General features: G+C 41.4%; 1 long non-coding RNA gene across 1 annotated transcript; it reads left to right on the top strand.

Moving 5' to 3' along the window:
• Positions 1 to 291: 291 nt before the first annotated feature.
• LOC129532719 (uncharacterized) lies at positions 292 to 5484 on the top strand. Its single transcript, XR_008678583.2, has 3 exons — positions 292 to 448; positions 2034 to 2095; positions 4398 to 5484. It is a non-coding gene; the product is annotated as an uncharacterized lncRNA (long non-coding RNA).
• Positions 5485 to 6322: the final 838 nt, after the last annotated feature.

The following is a 6322-nucleotide window of genomic DNA, read 5'->3' as shown; positions in this document are numbered from 1 at the left end:
TTGGGAACTGTGATCCTTCTAGAGCCTGAGGCTGACTCATCATGCAGGGCTCAGACTATCTCTGAGAAGGTGCTCATTTCCACTGCCACACAACACTGGTTTGTACAGGAAATTACCTGCCATGTATAAACCCCTATTTTTCTGCATTCTCCTCAGTCACAAGGGCTAGAAACCTGCAAACTACATTTCTCAGACTTCTCTGCTAGAGGGTTTCAGTTTAGATTCTGCCTACGGCATGAGAACAGGAGGCAGGTAGAGGGATTCTCATTCTGGCTGCAGCCTGGGCAGCGACAGTCTAATGCCAGCTCCTGCAGAGGGGGTGGTGGCAGCAGCGTGATTCTCCAGGCCGTGGCTGATGATGGCTGGCTTCTGAAGCAGCTAAGCAGGCAGCAGGAATGCAGAGTCCCATGAGCTCAGGGGCAAGTGACTTCACACAGGGATCAAACAGGTAAATTGCAGGCCTGATCTCCAGGCAGCAATACTACCCTCACTCCCATCTGTGTTCCTCCTTTCCTTATAACAACTTGGGGGCTTCACTCCTTATATTCAATCCCTCCTTGCTTGAAATACCTAGAGAGACTTTTATTTTCTTGAATGAATCTATAACCAATACATCAGTCCTCTGCAATGCACAGAGGCCATGGCATAGAGATTTTATGGGCTCTAGAAGGTCATCTTCACCAGAAAATACAATCTTACATTCTCAATTAGAGATAAGCCTTAACATGAAAATGTGCTGGGGATAGCTATCATATTTGCTCAGATACTTACAGGTGATCATTTGATTGTATCAGAGTCTGTCCTTAGAGAAGGTTTTCTGTGTCGAGGGGGAAGAAGGTACAGGGTGCTAAAAGCAACAGGGTAGGAGGAGGAAGCTGTAATGCGAAACAGTAAAGAGAGAAAAGCCCTCAGCTTGAGGAAAAAGTATCAGTAGAGAAAAGTGCAGGCCTGCCCAGGCAGCTCTAACTATAATTTAACTTTTCTTTATGTTTTAAATTTTTGTAAAATATACGTAACATAGAATTTGTTATTTTCACCATTTTAAGTATATAGTTCAATAGCGTTATGAACATTCATATTGTACAACCATCACCACCATCCATCCCCAAAACTTTAACGTATTTCCAAACTGAAATTCTTCATCATTTATACAGTAACTCCTCATTTTCCCCTCCCCCTAGCCCCTGACAACCACCATTCCACTGTCTGTCTCTATGAATTTAATTAGTCTAGGAACATGATATTAGTGGAATCATACAATATTTGTCCTTTTGCGTCTGGCTTATTTCACTTAGCATAATGTCCTCCAGATTCATCCATATTGTAGTGTGTGTCAGAATTTCATTCCTTTTTCAGGCTGCATAATACTCCATTGTATATTTATACCATATTTTGTCTCTCTATTCTTTCATCGATGGACAGTTGAATTGCTTCCATCTTTTGGGTTATTGTGAATAATGCCACTATTGAGACGGAGCAGGGACCTCTCTTTGGGCCCTGCCAGCCACCGCCTCCTCAACCCCAAGGATGGAAATACAGGAAAATCTTGAGTTTCTTCAAGAGAAATTCCAGGGACCTAGCTAGCCTTGTGAAGGGAATGAGCAACTTGATGTGCATGAAGGTTAATAATAAAACAGTAGCCACCCAAAAAGGTTAGAGCCACAAGCTGTTTGGTTCCTTATAGAAACTAACTATAATATCTTTTTTTTTTTTTTTTTTTTGAGGCGGAGTCTCACTCTGTCGACCAGGCTGGAGTACAGTGGCGCCATCTCGGCTCACTGCAAGCTCCGCCTCCCGGGTTCACGCCATTCTCCTGCCTCAGCCTCCCGAGTAGCTGGAACTACAGGTGCCCGCCACCACGCCTGGCTAATTTTTTGTATTTTTTAGTAGAGGCGGGGTTTCACCATGTTAGCCAGGATGGTCTCTATCTCCTGACCTTGTGATCTGCCCGCCTTGGCCTCCCAAAGTGCTGGGATTACAGGCGTGAGCCACCGTGCCCAGCCAACTGTAATATCTTGACATGTCTCCCCGAGTTGTTTTTCAGAAAGCCGGACCGCCAGATGGAAAATGCTGAGCACGGTCACATAGACCTCAGGTAAGAGGGCACTGAGGACTGAACTCTGAGTTTCACTTTTTTGTTCTAAATTTCTCCTTGGAGAGAACAGGCCTGGAGAGTCATGTCCACAGGCCAAACCTCAACATTCCTTTCTGCTGACCCAAAGTTTTAGACAAGGCTTTATTTGCTTAACCAATTGAAAATAAAATAATCTCTGAATCTACCTATGACCTGTAAGCCCTCACATCAAGATAGCCTGCTTTCCTGGGCCAAACCAACACAGAACCATCGTGTATTGATTTACAATTCTGCCTGTGACTTTTGCTTTTCTGAAATGTAGCCCTGTCTTTAAAAACCCTTGCTTGTAAGCTATGAGGGAGGTCAGGTCTTAAACATTCCCAATTCTCTCTGCATGGTGCCCTGGAAATGAATGCCCTCCTTCCTCTCGCTGCAAACCTCCATGTGGATGTTTGGCTCTACTGCACCAGGCAGGCAGATCCAGGTTCTGTTTGGTAACACTATGATCATTAATGTACAATTATATTTTCAAGTCTCTGATTTCAATTCTTTTGGGTAGAAAAATTCTACATGAAAGTGGAATTGCTGAATCACATGGTAATTCTAGGTTTAATTGTTGAGGAACTATCATACTGCTTTCCATAGCACCTGTGCTATTTTACATTCCCGCCAGCAATGCACAAGGATTCCAATTTCTCCACATTCTCACCAACACGTGTTGTTTTCTGCTTTTTAAATAATAGCCATTCTAATGGGTGTGAAGTTGTATCTCATTGTAGTTTTGATTTGCATTTCCCTAATGATTAGTGACGTTGAACATCTTTTTATGTGCTTATTGGCCATTTATATATCTTCTTGGGAGAATGTAACTTGACTTTTTACATGAATTAAAAAAAGAATAAAGAAATTTAAGTCTGTAAGAAGGGGAAAAAAGTGATTTCATTGGAGCCTCAGAAATTATGAAAAAAAGATTTGTAAAGAATGTGTGAGATCACATTCCTTACATAAATTGGGTAGGAATGAATGCAGATTGGGACTTCTCTGCCTAGTCAAATAAACTTATCAGAAGGCAGATTCCAATATAAACTCAAACAAGCAGTGAAATAAAATGCATTAAAGCACATGAATTTCTATTAAACACGACATAAAATCCTATAAAAATAAAACTCTCCTTATCATTCAAATTGCAATTTTATGCCTCTGGGCTTCAAATGATGGGAAGTTGCAGTTCAGGCTCATGGGATAAGAAGGAGGGCAAATGTGATGGGCACAGCAAGTCAGTTAAAAAAAATAAAAATAAAGAGAACTGCTTTCTGGCTTCTCTCTTTCACATCACACTGAAGGCCCACACAAGTGATACTTGGAACTGTGCAGGAGAGAAGACTCTTTGGTGGAAGTAAGGAGGAGGATCACCTGCTCACGTTTGCTAAGGGCATTTGCTTGAAATGCGTGTGTGGGAGGGAGTCTGTCTTCAAACCTAGACACAAAAGAGATTTTATTTGCTTTCATGATTTCTTTTCTCTCCCTTCTCATATTTTTACTCCAAAGTGTGTGCAAATTATTCAAGCATCTGGGACCTAATGCACCATCACTCACTGCAGCTTTTGTTAAACTTTGTGCCATTCACAACAGAATAGCAGTGAAGTTAATTAATGGCCAAATTAGTTGGAAGTTATTTGGAATCTATATTGCATCAATTTCTATGTTTTTGGCAAGAAGAATAGAAAAAAGAAAAAAAATTGCACCAATGATAAGCAACTGAGTGGCTGACACATAACAGATGTTCCATATTATGAATGGATGGGTGAATGAATGAACAATTGAAATAATCTGGGTGACAGTTGATCAGAGCCTGAACTAAGCTGTGGCAAGGACCATGGGGAGAAGCAGAAATGCTGTAGACTTAGTTAGAAGGCAATACAACAGCCCCTGATGATGGACAGGAAGAGGAGAGTGAGCAAAGAGGAATTAATCTTAGCCCCTGCCATTTCTTCTCTAAATTATTACAATTGCTTCATAATTGCTCTCCTTGCATTCCACCTAGCTGCTGTCCACCAGACGATATAACTAGGAGTCACCCTTAATTCATCCTTGTTCACTCTCTTCTTCCCATCCATTAGCAGGGGCTGTTATATTGCCTTCTAAGTCTACACTGTTTCTGCTCCTCACCATGCTCCTTGCCACAGCTTTCTGTTGGCCCTGATCAACTGTCACAGAATTATTTCAATGGCGTCCTCACTGTCTTCTTTTCTGACATTCTCTCTACATCTAACACATATGCTAAAATTTCTATTTTTGTTTTTTATTTTTATTTTATTTTAAGACAGGATCTCACTCTATCGACCAGACTGGAGTGCAGTGGCACAATCTCGGCTCATGGCAACCTCCACCTCCTCAGCTCAAGTGATTCTCCTGCCTCAGCCTCCCGAGTAGCTGGGACTGCAGGTGCACACCACCATGCCCATCTGATTTTTGTATTTTTAGTAAAGACAGGGTTTCACCATGTTGGCCAGGCTGGTCTCAAACTCCTGACTTCAAGTAATCCACCCACCTTGGCCCCCCAAAGTTCTGGAATTATAGGCATGAGCCACTGTGCCTGGCCTAAAATTTCAATGCTGAAATTTCAATATGGTGGCCTTCCTTTACAAATTGAATGACATCAGGAATATCACTTCTAGAAGCCTATGTAACAGAAACAATAAGCATGACTACATGAAGAATATATGTCTAATGATGCTCATTGCATCATAATTTGTAGCTTAAGAATTGGAAACAAACCAAACATCTACCTATGAAAGAATGGTTAAATTGCCTATGAATGGAATATTATGTATGTAACTATGACAAAGAATTAGGTAGGTCTATATGAACTAACATGGAAAGATATCTGTGTCATCTTTAAAAGAAAATTCGCAGACAGAGCAAAATGGCATTTCGTATAAAATGTACAGATAAACTGTGCAAGAAAGATTTAACACAAGAGGCCTGACTGCTATCCTCTGAAAGGTTCTTGGCTGGCATCTGGGAACTTGGAAGTTAGGAGAGTTCTTGCCATTACCAACTGGTAAGAGTGGCTCGCTGCACCCAAACTGTTTATAGGAACCATGTGGTTTGTGCTGAACATCTGCTTTCCTGTGGCACAGTCTGAAATTTTGATATATACCTGTTAGAGGCGGCCTGTGTGACCAGCCCCCAGTAAAATGCTGAACATTGAGTTTCTAAGGAGCTTCCCTAGTAGACATTTCACACATGTCACAACTCCTTGCCTGGGGAATTAAACATGTTCCATGCGAATCCACTGGGCAAGGACCCTTGGAAACTTGTGCCTGGTTTCTCCCAGCCTTTGGCCCATGCACTTTTTCCCTTTGTTGATCTCACTCTATATCCTTTCACTGTAATAAATCTTACCAGGAGTAAAACTATATGCTGAGTCTTTGAGTCCTTCTAGCAAATCAGAGAACTTGGCAGTGATCTTGGGGACCCCCAACACATGAACACATGGCTTTATTTATACATATGCACAGGAAAACTTCTGGAACTGTTGAGGATGTTTAATTCTCACTAGTGGGTTGAAATGCCCACTTTACCTCTTACTATATAATGTTTTTAAAACTATGGGAATTTGACCGATTTTGAGTTTTGCGTGTCTTCGGTGATTTACCATGATGTCATGATTGCTCACATGTGTGTCCCTGTATCATGATGCGTCTCTTGGTCCTGTCTCAGTTTTTGGAACATCTCCAGTGACTGGCATTAGGCCTAGCACATGGTAGGTGAAAGAAATGATGGTACTAATTGAATTTGAAGGAAAAGCAGTAGATGGACATAGAGATAATTTAGAAATAACCTCAAAGGCAGTACTGACATGTAGAATCTCCTTTCTTTTGATGTTTCAGCTTTTCAAGACTTTTGATTTTCCAGCTAATTTCAAGCCTTTCCAGTTTTTATGCCCATTTGGAAGAGGGAAAAGGTAAAAATAAAGAACAAAAAGAAGAGGTGAGAGATAGATGAAGCTAGAAAAATAACTACAATTTAAAATTCGCCTCTCTTCAACCCAGCCAGAGGCAAGCAGCTGGTCGTTTCATTCGACATAGTTTATCCTAAAGAGGACGGCATGCCTTCCTCCTCAAACTACTCTCTGTTGGCAGCATGACTGCTGTATCAAAGGAGGACATTGTCTGTGTGGTAGGTAGGGTATGAAACAAATGTGGAAAACGGTTCCATTTTCTTCCTTTTGAATGTACAGTT

The sequence above is a fragment of the Gorilla gorilla genome, chromosome 2 (assembly GCF_029281585.2).
Source record: "Gorilla gorilla gorilla isolate KB3781 chromosome 2, NHGRI_mGorGor1-v2.1_pri, whole genome shotgun sequence".
Lineage (NCBI taxonomy): Eukaryota > Metazoa > Chordata > Mammalia > Primates > Hominidae > Gorilla > Gorilla gorilla.
This window is presented reverse-complemented; position numbering and strand designations above follow the sequence as displayed.